The sequence below is a fragment of the Argopecten irradians genome, chromosome 2 (genome assembly GCF_041381155.1).
Source record: "Argopecten irradians isolate NY chromosome 2, Ai_NY, whole genome shotgun sequence".
Classification (NCBI taxonomy): domain Eukaryota; kingdom Metazoa; phylum Mollusca; class Bivalvia; order Pectinida; family Pectinidae; genus Argopecten; species Argopecten irradians.
In genome coordinates this window covers 19000179-19016683 of record NC_091135.1, presented here as the reverse complement: position 1 = coordinate 19016683, position 16505 = coordinate 19000179, and the positions used below count along the sequence as shown (strand labels likewise).

Genomic DNA, 16505 nt, shown 5'->3' with positions numbered 1-16505 from the left:
TATTATTAACTCATACACCGCAGATCTTATTGCCCGGAAATCGATCTCCTCACAACAGGTAGGTACACCAAAGGTGTTTCGCACGCTGGTAAGTCAAAGACCTACTATCGACTTATATATAAAGAAAGGTAAGGAACTCCTCCGTAATGCAAAATTGCGAAATTTGTTCAAAGTGTTGTAATAAATATCCAGACCAGATATCTCAACAGTTTTGGTCTTAATTAAAAGTTAAGATGTTAAACTTCAATATGATAACAAGAAGTCATACTGAACCACTCTACTTTTCTTACAAACAGCCTCGAAACGTGAAAAATTGACGGATTTCGCTTAGTCGGACACGATCGAGAACCTTTTTGCAAATCAGAATGTCTATTCTCTACACTGAAAATCTGCAACAACTACAAAACCAGGCTTTGACATTAACAAACATCAGGTGAAAAGAAACGTATTTTCTTGTTAGACGCTTCGTGGTCCTTATGTCGGTTTTCAGCAATAATGGTTATCTGGATCAGGTTGACGGCCATTTTGTTCTGCAGGTAGAGCGTTAGAATTGTACCTGCTGCCTCTATGGCATGATCGTAAAAGGCGATTAAATAGGATATTATCTTTTCTCTTCTTCCTAGCTGACTTTATCTGGCACCGCCTCCCTTTTTGCCTTGAGTTGAGCGCTCGCCCTTGTGAGGAAGGCTCTGGGTTCTGTCCCCTGACCGAGACACACCAAAGTCTATAAAAGAGGTAGTTTCAGCTCCTACTTAGCCTTCAGCAAACAGGGAGTGGGACAACTAGTTCGTCCGTTGTCAGTATAATGAACGTTAATACCTTGAAAAACATTTTGTTGACAAACTGTTCCAAACTATATCTGCACAAAATTTAAATTTAAAGTTAAATGAAACACAAAAAGAAAATCGTTATTTTTAAGGGATATATTTCGGCCATTTTTAATGACATGATCTTGAGATGACTTAAAGTTTGTAGACAATGAATGTTCCAAGCTATAACTGTCCATGAATTCAACACATCACAAAAAAAGGTACTGGAAAATGTTGGGACGGAATAAATATAATAAAACTGAAGTGCTATATCCGCCATTTTGGAAATCCGAAATGGAACTCCCTAATAAAATATGCTAATTTCATGACTTTTTATACTTCAATAATACACCATAAATATTTTTCAATAAAAATGATATATAACGAATATGATAACAATAAAAAAGCTCATGTTTGTGGCTACTTTAGTTATACGACAGAAACTGATGTAGATCTGTACTCAATCAAAACAAAGTGTGTTGATATATTTCACATACAATGACTTAACATTTACATATCAATTTAAAACAACTTTTATATTGATGTGGACATCAGTTGTGCTAGAGCAGTTGCGTGTAGATTTGCATTAAGATAAAATTCTCGAATCGAAGCAATTTATAGGGTGTTGAAATTTACATATATATATGAACATTTATATAACAATTGTTATATGTCCACATATAACAGCAGTTGTGCGACAAAAAATACAGAGAGATTTGTATTAACGAGTAAGAAGACTCTGTGTCGAAGCTGTAAAACAATACATCATTTTCGCTAGCATCGTAAGTATCTGCAGATAACTGATATTCTAGTTGATTTTCCTATAACCACGATGATTTTCGAGAGCAAGGACTTCAATGACAATGAAGCTGAAATGGATTAAGCATTTGGTTAAGAAAATGAATCGACGACGAAGGCTAAATGCGAGGAATGGACAAACAAAATTGAATACCTATTAAGTCTTGTTGATTAAACAGTAGGTCTTGGGAGTGTATGGAGGTTCCCGTATCTGTGTTTGAAGAATGGGGGAGGTAAACTAATTTTTGAATACTATTCAGTAACACATGTTGGTTATGGTTGATTGATTATGCTCAAAATGCTTATCTCAAGTTATTTTTGTGTGTTTGTGTGATATATCTAAATGCCACTTTGAGATAATAAACAGATATTAGTATAGGTTTTAAAGATGCCTCACCACCGACAGAGCATAAACGATACCCATCATTTGACAATAATTGATTTTTCGGGACGCAGTTTATTTTTTTTTATTCTTTTCATGAAGTGAAATAAATAGCTCAAACTTAGTACTTAGTAACTAAAGTAAGTAACTTTTGTAACCGAAGTTATATGAAATCGTCTGCTCCTTGATTGGAAAAAAACCCTTTTGTTAGTGGTGGGGCTTTTTTAATCCTCATAAGCTATATAAATATCAGTAATTAAAGTACAATAAAACCCAGGTTTCATGTTGTATATAGGCCAACGTCATTTAGGACGGACTTTCGAGTGAAGGATGTGGCGGCCAAAGTCAGTTATCGGCGGACTTCCGTGTGTATGATGTGACGGTCAAGGTCATTTAAGTACAGACTTCCGTGTGTATGATATGACGGCCAATGTCATTTAAGGACGAACTTCCGTATGTATGATGAGACGGCCAATGTCATTTAAGGAAGGATTTTCGTGTGTATAATGTGATGGCCAAGGTCATTTAAGGACGTAATTTTCGTGTGTATGATGTGACGGCCAAGGTCATGTAAGGACGGACTTCCGTGTGTATGATATGACGGCCAAGGTCATTTAACGTAGACCGTCCCTTCTGTGACGTCATACGTTTGTTACGTCGCTATCTGAATCCCGGCAAACGTATTTTATTTCTCCGTACCCACCTATTACAACTCGCTTCTGAAATCGGCATTCGAGCAAATATTTCATCTAGAACCTTTTCGAGTGTTTACTTGAAGTGTATAAATATAAAGGTGTGCCAATCGGTAAAAACTAACAAGGGTAGATGAATAACATAAAACGTTGAAAAGTGCTACAGATTCGCCTATTTTTTAACATTTTCAGACCAAAATTTAAGGGGTTGTAGGAAGCAAATCGGTCATAATTTGAAAAATAATGCGGTGAGGCATACTTTTTATTGGCTTTTCGTATTGCAAATAAGCCAGTCTTCATGGAAATTCTAAAAAATCGATTTTTCCTGAGATCATTTTTTCAGAAAAAAAGAAAATATTACTATTTTTATGCAATTTTTGCAAAATTGGGTCCGGACTTAATTTTAAAATAACGATATTTCGTTTTATTGTGGAAAACCCAGCTTATTGGATATAGTAATGAATTCTATATCACCTACTGAAGGTATGAACATGTTACAGGTATATTATTTATATGTTAAGGGTTGCTACAGGGAGGAAATATTATTTATTTAAAAATCCTTAAAATCCGGATTATTAAGTCATTTGTACATATCTTTAAGCAACCCTGGAAGAAAAATTAACCCGGTGACATATGATTTTTATGCGGTTTTTGTGATCAGGGTATACCTAAAATCAAAATATCAAAAAATGAACGAAATCCATGAGAGGAAACCAGAAGGGACGGTTTACCTTAAGGGCGGCCAATGCTATTTATGGACGGTTGTTCTTGTAAGTTTTGAAGCAGCCTGTGGTATGTTCCTTTTATGTCTACTTCTAATCGAAAACGTCTGGAATCTAATGTTGACAATTTTTCGACTAAAATCGACCGATATTTGTAAACTACCGTCGCGCATGTGCCAACCTAGTTTGGCAACCGCGTGCTTATTTTGTTTTGATCGGTATAGTCTAAAGACATATCAACAATGAAGGGCATTTACACTTATGCTAATTGTAAATCTTCTTTTGCATGTGTATAAATCTCTTTTGTTATACGAATTTTTTTTTCCAAATAACAGATCTGGAAGAAATACAGAAAGCAATTAACAAATGAAAATATAATGTTCACAAACAAAAAAGTTTTCTTATCTCAAAAAGGACATTCATTCATTTTGCTGAAAACTGACGCTGATATTTTGTTGTTGTTGTTGATGACTAGTGAAGATCTTATAGGCTGGTATCCATAGGAATTCAAATTGGGAGAAATATAACAACGGCAACGAATACTATATACATTTAACAATATGTGCGACATACCTAATTGTATGTTACTGAAATTTCTTCCCAATTTTATTTTAGGAGCTTTCCTTATACCGTTCGTCATATTTACACTGTTGTGTGGATTTCCTCTGCTTTATCTCGAGCTAGCGCAAGGGCAGTTTTCTGGAAACAGCGCCCTAATCACCTGGTCCATACGTCCTCTATTTGAAGGTTTAATAATACTGGGAAAGATTCTATAGTTGCCTGTACTCATACTTAACAAAAAGATTATACGCGTATTTTAAATACTAACTATTATAAGACTCTTTCATATGTACACATGGAGGGAGGATAGGGGTATTCCACCCGAGGGGTCAGAAAATGTGGTAAAACCCGAGGCTTTCTCTCATATCATTACCAAATTTCCCATAAATACCTGCCGGTCCTTCATTTCACTTCATTTTTTCCGATTTTTATTACATAATTTTATGCTAAAACAATAAGATATCCTTTAAAAGCATACCCGTTTTGGCAAACTGAAAGTTTGCGGACAAAATTAGATCATTATGTTGTATCTTATCTGGGTGAAAATATATAATTCTCCAAAAAATATTTCGTGGCCTGACCGACCTTTTTCCTGTACCCTATCACATCGTACACGTTTGCGTACATCCGCAAATTATATAGCGCCAATATCCAAAACAAAAAACAATCAAAGATAAAAGATTGAATTTGTGTGTTACATGTATTTCATTTCTAACTAGGCCTACAACATTGTTGTCATTTTGAATTTTACTGTTTTGTCACTTCAATCAAAGTACTGCGTCATACGTGATGTCACGACTTTCGTCGGAATTCCATTCATATATTGGCGGTCAAGGCTACTCCGAGTCGCTCTCGATTACCATGATCAGACAATTTTTTTTAATTTTGGAGCTTATTTTGTTGTATTAACATTTTTTCACAGTTGTTCATATGGGATCCAGCGAACATGATTTCAATACGAGTGTCCGACCTTTGTTATGATACAAAATTTTTACGTATTTAAACGTGATTCTTGCATAGAGGCAAAGCGGAGGACTGTTCTCGCTCAAATGGTAGGCTACCGTACGTTAGGCTAACTATAATATGTGGTTTTCATGTTCGACAGCATGTTTGAAATTATAAATTTGTTGTCTATCATTCAGAGTTCTATAATCATTTAGCGATTGTGTGTGTTGTTGTCAGTAAGTTAACAGAAACATGCAGGCTACAGTACGGGACATGATAGTCGGTCATTTTTGGACTATGGCCTACAGTAACCGTGTTAGGGTTTACACGTTTTACGTTCACAATTAACAGATACAGGGGCACGCACCATATTCATTAATGATTACGCCTAGTAGGTTTACATGCACGTCATATTCTAATAGGATACGATGCACAGTGCTGACACGTGATCAAAATAGCATATATAATAACAGCATTTACGTGCCCCTGTGCAACAGGTAGGCTTAGATGGCATATTTCAAGTTGTCTCCATGTAACACAAAATAATCCGCGCGCGTGAAATACCATGTTTCTTGTTAACAGTGTAATTGATATGGTGAGTTTGTGTGCGATTTTGAGCGACTGTAATATATTAAAGATGCCCCACCGCTGACAAATGGTATTTTTTCACGAACAGGAGACGATTAATTATTTTTCTTCAGTTACAAAAGTTACCTAATTTACACCATTACCACCATTGAAAAGTTTAAGCTTCAAATTTTACTTCAAGCTAAAAATATAAAAAAATAATTAATTGCATCCGGAAAAAAATCCGCAGCTCTATATCCTATGTGGAATAAAGCACTGATTGAGCATACAACAAAGGCAAAATCAATTATTTTATATAATTTTTTTGCGTTAATTAGACATAAATATATACACGATTAAACACCAGTTATTGTTCAAATGATGAATATTATTTATGCTCTGTCGGACATGGGGCATCTTTAAGTTCTATTTTAATAACGGAAGCTTTCCATTTCTGTCTAAAAAGCATGGTGTAATTCGACAGTACGATTGAAACACTTATTTGATTTTGGCCAAAGGGATAGGGTATTCCATGGTGCTTGTCAGTGGCATTGGTGTGTGGTACTCCTGTCTTGTAGTGGCCTGGGTGCTGCTTTATCTTGGGTACGCCTTCTTTCCGACCCAGCCCTGGTCAACGTGCAGCAATGACTGGAACACCGACCAGTGCGTAGTCCCGAGGTCCGAGACTCGACAAACAAATTACTCCATACGGGAGTTCTACAACTTCACAAATTTCACGAGTCAGAAAGACGAATCCACGACAGCTGCGGCTGAATTCTGGAAGTAAGACAGATTTAGAACTTTATATGATTCTTCAAATATTAAGCTTTTATGCTAGCACATTGTGAAAGGATTGTTTGCAGAGCTCTTATAGATTCCATAAATTATTGTGTAACCCTTATTTTCACATTATGACATTTATAACCAATATATTCCAAAAGATAGAATAGCCATTATAGTATTCAGTTGGTGTTTCCATGTCAACATTATTGACGTCATAAAGATCATATTTTGAGTGTCACCGTGTTACAAGGGAGGCCCTTCTAAAGTGACCTTAGCCGTTGAATGCTCTTTGAAAAAAAAAACTAAAAATATTTTAACAGAAAAAATGTTATCAACTGCCACTACAAAATGACAAGTTAATGTTAATACTATTTTTGATGGTAACGTACATTATCAAAATCTTTCGTATTGAAACGTATTCGCATATATGCTGTAATTTATGGAATACATTTGGGCTTCGTATAAATAGTAATCAAACATAGATTTGTGATGAAATAGATTTGTGTAAGTTTAATCAATTTGTTTCTAGATTCTTATTTGTGTGAAATTAACACTTATTTTCATTGGCATTTTGCGTTAAGGTACAGACTCCTTAATGTATCTTCCGGAATCGAGTTTCTTGGCTCACCTCAGCTACAACTTATGCTTGCATAGTTTGCTGCCAAACTAGCAATATTTCTCTGTCTTGTAAAAGGAGTTAAATCGGTCGGAAAGGTGAGACAAATCAAGATTCCACAAGTTAATGTGGTATTCAAGGAAAGGACTAGATATGGTAATGGCTCTTTTTGGCCCCTAAATCTACCAAATTTCAAATTAAGTATTTAGAAATTACGTTGCAGCGTTTGAAATATTGAATATGCCCCTGATAAAAACTTAATGATATTTTTGTTGACAGAAAGTTTGTTTTTGCTATATAACCATGGTAACTTTGCGTAAATTATGCAAATTTGAAAATTTGATCAATTTCGGCATATTTTTTTTTTATAGTTTTTCTTTTAAAAGCAATATAGCGCAACCTAGAACAAACTTTATATTTTAAGGGAATTAGCAGACACAAAGAATACATCATTTTGAGAAATATAAAGTTTGTTCTAGAATGCGCTCTATGTTAACTAGATGAAAAACTGCATAAAAAAGGCCAATTTTAATGAAATTTTCACATTTTGCATAATGTATGTATAAAAAAATGGTTTCCATGGCAACTAGAACTGCTATATTACCTAATAGCACTATCAAATATGTCAGGTACGTAGTTAATAATTGAAATGCAAGATTAACATCTTAAAATAACAGACTTTAAAAAATAGCGGATTTGGGGGCCATAAAAGACCCTTACCATACCTAGTCCTTTTTAATCTGTCGCGGATGTTCTTCATATGAAACAGGAGTGCATGTTGTTTTATCCTGAACCGTTTTAACTAGGCTCGCCGCCCAGATGTCATATCGTATAAGTGGTTACATTAAACCCGTACATATTTTTCTTTCTTCGTGCGAAAGAATTTATTATTCGATTGAAAGTTTATGGGTAGATAAAAACTATTTTTAGCACAGGCAAATGCGAAAAAAACCTAAATACTGAATTAGCGTTTTAAAGACAGCGGGTAAAGCGCTAAAATATAACTACCGTTAACATAAGTACGTCTACAGTATTCAGTTAACACTAATGAAATCATTTGTCCAAGGTTGTATACGTGACTGTGTTAGCACCATTCCTGTTGCTGTTCGTACTTCTGATTCGGAGTATGTGGTTGGAAGGATCTTTTGCTGGTGTACTGTTGTATCTTACTCCTGACTTCACCCGACTGGCTCATTATCAGGTTACAATGTTAAAACCACACTTGCACATGTTCGTATGTTAACGCTCCAGTTCCTGACATAAGAGTTTCATTACTTCAACCTGTTACATAGATCCACAGCTTTGAACACAAACCGAAAGAGCATGTATACTATTGATTGTGATAGAAGATAGTGGCAAGAAATCATATTACATAATGTATTTGTCTTGATGAAAAATATATAACAATTATTACAATTTCCAGTTGATGACATGACTTCGTATGTCTGTAGGTTTTGCTAGAGGCAGCACTACAGGTTTTCTATTCCCTTGGTCCAATTTTTGGTGCAGTGATCACGATGACAAGCTATCAAAAATTCCATGGAAACATCCTTAGGTATGGGGAATTTATTAACATCCCACCTTACCGCAGTCTCCCAAAACAAGAATAACGCACCGCATACATGACCCTGACTGTTAATAGAACGTAAAAAATATAAACAAAATTATTCTCCCGCGCTATTTCACGTAGATCCATAAGTAATTCTCGATTGTCCATTAGAACTGTAATCATTCTCATGATCTGATTTTGATCACATCCTCACGGTTTTGTTTGTTTCCGCCATTTTTGTTATTGTTACATATAGTGTTACCCTGTATGTTCAGCTCGTTGAGTCTCATCCGGATTTTATATAGCGAGTTGAGGGTCATACATGTATGTGTCTCCTTTTTAAAGATATTTTCGTTGTTAAATGGGATTTGATCTGTAGACGTTTTAAATTGCATTTTGAATTGTTTAACACATTTTAATAGCCAGAACTATATATTTGCCCTTACATGTAATACTGTATTATTGAAATTTTCACCGCAGGGATACTGCGGTGGTGGTAGCTGCGGATTTGTTCAGTAACTTCCTTTGTGGATTGGTAATATTCTCAATACTTGGATTTCTTGCATTCGAGGCTGGCTTGTCTGTCAACGAAGTAGCAGAATCAGGTACGGTTGCCAATACCATACGGAGCTTATATCTTATTTGAACAATATTATGTATTAGGCATTCAATTTCTAAAACTGTAATATACAGCTGTTCCCTTATTCTTTAACTCCTTACACATTCCATTAACTAAACCTGAAACGTTGAAATAGATCATAGGTATACCAATGCATGTGCAAAATCACTGCCTTACATTCTAAACTTCGTCTATTGAAGCATTTCAATATTTGGAATAAATTATTACATGTAAGCCATACTGTCAACGGATTTTACAAATAATATTTCACGGATCAAATTAAATATGCATTTTGATTATCTTGGTTAAAAAATAAGATTTTAAAGTGTTTCCCGTATATTTTTTCAGCACACGTGATAAGTTTTCTAGAATAACCAAGTCGCAATTAGCAGAGTTTTAGAATGATATTTCGCTTCGTTTCAGGTCCCGGTTTAGTGTTTCTCGTATACACCGAAGTACTCCAACGTCTCCCTTTTCCACAGCTATGGGCCGTCATTTTCTTTTTTATGCTTTTCAAAGTTGGCATAGACAGCCAGGTAAGTCTGGTTGATATCATTTCAAATCAGCTAAATTAGAATCCAACACCATTTAATAATAACTTTATTAATATTGATAAAATCATATAATGTGACGAGATAGACTTTATTGTTTGAAAGAGTTTTGTGATATCAATTTTACTGTTATCTTAAGCAATGGTCATATTTAATTAAGGTCTCCATGAAAGCTGGGTCCACGTCCCGAGACTGGGTGCACTGTTCTCATGCGGATGCGCACCACTTTTGGGGGTGTGATGTGCGTCCGCGTGATATCAGTGTAGCTGAAGGCTTTCACAGTAGCTCCAATTTGAGCCAACCTGTTTGCCGTGGGTTGCATCTCGTATCCGGGGGAAGAAGGTCCTGGTGGTTGAATAGGTTTTGCTCTTTTTTCTTCCCTTTTTTACTGCTACACACTACTTTGGCTTCAGACTCCGGTTAGACGAGAGGTAATATGGGCCCTGTATTATCAATCGGCTGGTCATGCCGAGCCCTTGGTTCGTAGATCTCCAAGAAGGCGGTGGCTTAGGGTCAATCGTGAGTTTAATTTGGATTGTCTTGATTCTGATCGATCTTGTGAGCGTGCTGCCGCAAGCTTGATTTGAATTATGTTTGTTCGAAATATTCTTCCGAGTATACTATCTGTGTAACCCTGACACTTTGACATTGGATATCCATGTCATCATGAGTGTCCCCCTGTTGGGCTCCGAGGTGGGTGGGGGCACAGCTAGCGAATTGTAATAAACTCTAAAAGATGGCTTCCAAAAACAAACAAAATGAACTACAACCAAAATCTCCCCAAAAGGAATCAACCACAAATCAACAAACAAAAAGCGGTACAACAAACACATTCCCACAGTTTCTGGTCATGTCCTCTACACAGAGTGGCAAGACCACTGCAGGTTTATCATCTTAATATTATCTTAATATTGCGAAAGGGCATCAAAGGCATTGCTGGAGATGTCAAATCTGTGAAGCCTTTGGGATCGAGTGATCTCCTAATAGAGGTTTTCCGCAAGCAACAAGCGGAGAACCTCCTTGGAACCAACAGTTTTGCCGGCCTCAGTGTGTGTGTAAAACCACACTCATCATTGAATTGCAGCAAGGGGGTAATCACGTCCCAGCCTTGCGCAATGACAATGAGGCTGACATACTGTCATACTTCCAAGAGGAGAACATTCCGGTCTCTCATGTTAAACGCATCATGACGAAAAAAGTGGGAGCTTGGTCCCAACACACACTTTTATCTTAACATTCGCTACACCAACATTACCACAGAGCGTAACTGTTGGTTACCAACGTTACAATATCACTGTCTACATCCCCAATCCATTGAGGTGCCGTAACTGCCAGAGGTACGGCCATCATGAGAGCAATTGTAGACGGAAAATGGTATGTCAGTACTGTGGCCGTGAAGGTCACGACGAAAAAGACGGATGTGACATTGTCAACCGTCACTGCGTCAATTGCGGGGGTGACCATGCTGCGTCTGCTCGCACCTGTCCTGCCTGGACTCGGGAGAGGGAGATATTACGGGTCAAATATACCCGAGGTGTCTCCTTCCCTGAAGCTAGGAGAATAGTCGAGTGTTCAGACCTGAATGTGGCAACCTATGCCCAGATCACCCGCGCAAAGACGCCTGTTGACAGTGTCACCGTCAAACATGCGTCGGTCCAGGCCTTGGTTGACAAGCCTAACTGGGACAATGATGTCCCAGATATGGCTGATGCTAAGGCCTGCAAAGTAATCATGGGGGACCCGAACAGGTTCAAGTCAGGTCCATGTAAACCACAACAAAAACCACAACAAAAACCACCTGCTGGGCCACCTGGAGCTAAAACGCCAATCCCACCGGCGTCTCCGGGACTTACACAACACCAAATTCAAACACAGAACATTAGAAAACAAGTTACTGCCGCTCGTCATAGACGTGCTTTATCTTCACCGTCTATTGACGTTAAAAAACTCCCTAATAAAACCAAGCGACCAGCTAATACACCACCGCAGGAGCAACGCCAGACCAAAACCACCAAGGTAAAGCTGGCGAGGTTCCCTGCACTAAACAACAAACCCAGTAAGGGATCAGATGACCCTATCCTTGGACGGAACATCTATGATGTTCTATCGGACGACAGCGAGTTTGGTGACAACACATTTATCGCCACCAAACAACCTACTTCAAGTAGTCCTGTCGGTCCGACAAACTATCCTCAGGGACCAACATAGAGACAAACACTATCATACAATGGAACATACGCGGATTTAAAGCGAACATATAAGAATTAAAACATCTTATACGAACAAAAAACCCATCCATAGTCTGCCTTCAAGAAATAATGCTGAAAGACACCATCAATCTCAGACAATTTACACTATACACAAAAACTCCAACAACAGGTGGCCGCGCATCAGGTGGTGTGGCGGTGGCGGTGCATAAAAACGTCCCTCACAGACACATTCAGCTAAATACCACCTTACAAGCTGTTGCTATAAGCGCAACTCTTCACCGAAAAATAACAGTCTGTTCTATATATTTACCTCCAAATACTCCATTTAGTTGTGATGAACTGAGTAACATCGTATCACAACTACCAGTGCCATATATTATCATGGGTGACTTTAACGGTCATAATATCCTCTGGGGATCCCCAGGCACTGACGATAGAGGTAGACGTATCGAAGAGTTAATCGATAAAAACAGCTTATGTCTTTATAACACCAATGCCCCAACATATTTACACCCTGCCTCTGGCTTGCATACCCACATTGATATATCGTTATGCCATCCATCAATTCTTCTGGATTATGATTGGAGGGTCAACGATGATCTTTGTGGAAGCGATCACTTTCCAATTATATTAAAAAATATAGGGTCACCAAAACTTGAGGAGCCTATTCCTCGTTGGAATTTACATAAGGCGAATTGGGCTCAGTTTAAAACCTTATGCGCCGAGGAGCTCATCGAGGATCATTTTTTGAACCTCGATGACCCCATTAAAATTTTCACAGAAGGGCTCACTTCTATCGCTACAAAAAACATACCAAAATCCGTGCCAAAACCTACAAAGTTCCTTCTGTCAAATGATTCATTTATCAATAGATCTGGTAGAAATGCAGCTCTGAGGCGGTACTTGGCTTCGCCAACCGTCTCAAACTATAACAATTTTAAAATATGGAGAGCTAAAGCTCGAAGGTCTATTAAGTCCGACAAGAAAAGTACTTGGAAAGAGTACGTCTCAAAAATTAATTCCAATACATCTTCGAAGAAAGTTTGGGAAATGATTGGTAAAATCAGTGGGAAAAGAAAAGCAACACCATCCTCCCACCTCATTAACAAAAATAAAATATTTTCTTCAAAATCCGAAATAGCTGACGCCTTTGCCAAAAATTTTGCTAAAAATTCTTCCGTCAAAAATCATTCCAAAAGAGACGTCTTAATTTTAAATCCTCCAATAGTGAAAGTTACAATAGGCCTTTCGAGATACCAGAATTGCTCGAGTCCCTTGAGAGATCAAAGGACTCGGCAGCTGGACCAGACGAAATTCCATATATGTTTTTAAAACAATTACCAGACTCTTCACTAAAATGTCTTTTAACTATATTTAATCAAGTTTACTCTTCTGGCAAAATTCCCGAGTCTTGGAAGGAATCTACTATTATACCCCTTTCGAAGCCCGGGAAAGATGCTACTGATGCCAATAACTACCGTCCTATTTCATTGACGAGTTGTATTTGTAAAACTCTAGAACGTATGATAAATACTAGATTAGTTTGGTTCCTGGAATCAAACAATATTTTAAGTCCTTTGCAAAGCGGCTTTAGAAACCGCAGGGGAACGGTAGACCACTTAGTTAGACTAGAAAAATTTATACGAGAAGCATTTGCCAAGAAAGAACATCTTGTGGCCGTATTCTTTGACCTTGAAAAGGCATACGACACAACTTGGCAATTTGGAATCATGAACGATCTCCATGATATCGGTATACGTGGTAATTTGCCAAAGTTTATTTCAAATTTTAAATCTGACAGGCATATCAAAGTTCGAACGGGTTCAACTTATTCAGAAACAGAAACACAGGAGATGGGCGTCCCTCAGGGTGGTATCCTGTCCGTCACACTTTTTGGATTAAAAATTAACAGCATAACTAAATGTCTTGGCCAATCTACGGAAGGGTCTCTATTTGTGGATGATTTCTTGATCTGTTACAGATAAAAAAAACATGCACACTATAGAACGACAACTACAACAATGTTTAGGCAAATTACAAAATTGGGCTGACGAAAATGGCTTTAGATTTTCAAGATCAAAAACTGTCTGTATGCACTTCTGTCAAAAACGAAAACCGCACAATGATCCTGACCTCACACTCAATGGAATTAAAATTCCAGTAGTTGAACAAACTAAATTTCTTGGACTAATATTTGATTCGAAACTGTCCTTTGTTCCACATATCAAACATCTGAAGGATAAGTGCTCGAAGGCGCTGAACATTCTACGAGTTCTTTCCCATTCTGATTGGGGTGCAGACCGTGAAATGCTTCTACGTATCTATCGGGCACATATTAGATCAAAACTTGACTACGGCTCTATTGTCTATGGATCGGCTCGCAGCTCCTATCTACAGATGCTTGACCCTATACAGAATCAGGGACTGCGTCTCGCACTTGGAGCTTTTCGAACAACACCTGTGAAGAGTCTCCATGTGGAAGCTAATGAGCTATCTCTAGACGATCGACGAAAGAAATTATCCTTACAGTTTGCTGCTCAACTGAAATCCAATCCCAAAAACCCCGCATTCGATCTTGTATTTAATCCACAACACCAGGACATATTCAGACAAAATCAAAAGCTCATACCAACATTTGGCATCAGAATTTCAGAGTTTTTGCAGGAACTAAATATAAATTTCGACACCATTGACGAGTACACCATATCGGATGTACCACCATAGCTCATTCAAACACCTGATATCAATTTATCTCTACATGAGGGGGCAAAATCCAGTGCATTACCCGAAGAACACAAATCCTCCTTTCGGGAGTGCATTAGGGCTTTCCCTGATCATGTTAAGATCTACACTGACAGCTCAAAAGATGGTGATAAAGTTGCGGCAGCATGCTGTACATCTAATCACTGTTCCTCTTTCCGACTTCCAGATGTTGCCTCCATTTTCTCTGCGGAATCTTGTGCTATCGGTCGGGCTCTTGACCACATCGAAGAATACCGCATCGAAAAGGCAATCATCTTTTCAGACTTTCTTTCGGTTCTTCAGGCTTTGAAATCAAGTTGTCCTAGAAATACTCTAATCCAAAATCTTTTAATCCGAACATTTCAATTATCTTCTAAAACTCAAATTACTTATCTCTGGATTCCCAGTCATGTGGGTATAAAGGGGAATGAACAGGCTGATAAAGCAGCTAAGACTGCTCTTCGCCTAGCACAAACAGATTTGAAACTACCATACACCGACATCAAACCTTCAATTCACTCAGCCATCAAACACAATTGGCAACAAAGGTGGTCTACCGAAACAAACAATAAACTGTTTAAAATTCAACCTACACTTAATCCTAAACTGTCCAGTCGGAGAGACCGCAGAGAGGAAGTTGTTCTCTCTCGGCTCCGAACTGGACACACATATTTTACCCATTCCTATCTATTGAGAGGGGAGGATCCTCCCACATGCCATGCATGTGATTCTCCTCTCACAGTGGAGCATATTTTAGTGCACTGTATTGATTTTAAGCACATACGAGATAAGCACTACGATGTCTCCGACATGTACACTTTGTTTCATGCCGTGAGACATAATCGTATTTTTAATTATCTCAAAGAAATCGGTATTTTAGATAAAATATGAACGTTTTTCTCATCATATCATCGTATCAACTCAACATTTCATCGTTTCATCAACATTTTGCACGAGTTTTCTCGTGTGTTTTAGCCAAAACTATTTTATCCCATGCAAACCTTTTTTATCAAATACACGTTTACAATCTGTGTTTTAATCCTTACTTGTTTTTTTTACCCTGATCTTTTATCCTGATAATAATGCTTGACTTGTAGTTTGGCCCTAAATGACCTTAGTTGTCGATGGGCCGTAAAACTCAAACAAACAAACAAAAACAAAAGTCATATTTAAGCGCTTTGTTCGTGACGCTAATTGCATTTTCTACAAACTCACCTTTTCTCAGCCTGTTAAAATCACTCATTTAAACATCCAATACTATTGCGTCTAATATAAAACGGTATATATATCATTCAAATATAATTTTTGAATGGTATAATGTCCGCACCATACCATTTCGTGGTTCAAAGACAGCGATGGTTAGTTATACGAGATTTCAGCAAAAAACATCGGATTTAAGCTTTCACGCTCAAAAATGCTAGCCTATGGTCAAAATAAATTTACTTATTATAAGAATGTTTGTGAATTATGAATTTGGGTCTTAATTATTTCTGTACATATATTTATCATTTATATAGTTGTCCGATATATTTTATTTGCCTTTTATAGTTCTGTTTCCTAGAAACAGTGATAAGTGGTTTTATGGACAAATTTCCGAAAACACTCGAAGGACGTTGCAATAGTTGTTTAAACAAATTTGGAATATTATTGTTGATATTGCGATAAATCAAACCATTGTGTTCGGTATTAATTATGAATACTTATGTTGTAGAGAGTCGCGAGATTGACCAAACCATCTCGTCACTAGGGCCCACATGGTCAGTGTAAGGAGTGTTATGTATGACACTAGATACATGTAGTTATGAGATAAGGGAGATAACTCCTATAGCTTTATTATCAATACATCCTATAAAGGTCATATCATGAATCTAGGTTATATAACTTTCTAGAATATTATCATGTATAAACAAATATGTTTGTAAACATGTTGATTATAAGAAGAGGTCTAGAATGATCTAT

At 37.4% G+C, this 16505-nt stretch overlaps 1 pseudogene; it reads left to right on the top strand.

Annotated features, from left to right (window-relative positions):
- The first annotated feature begins 476 nt into the window (after nucleotides 1–476).
- Nucleotides 477–16293, top strand: LOC138316483 (sodium- and chloride-dependent GABA transporter 2-like; annotated as a pseudogene).
- Nucleotides 16294–16505: the final 212 nt, after the last annotated feature.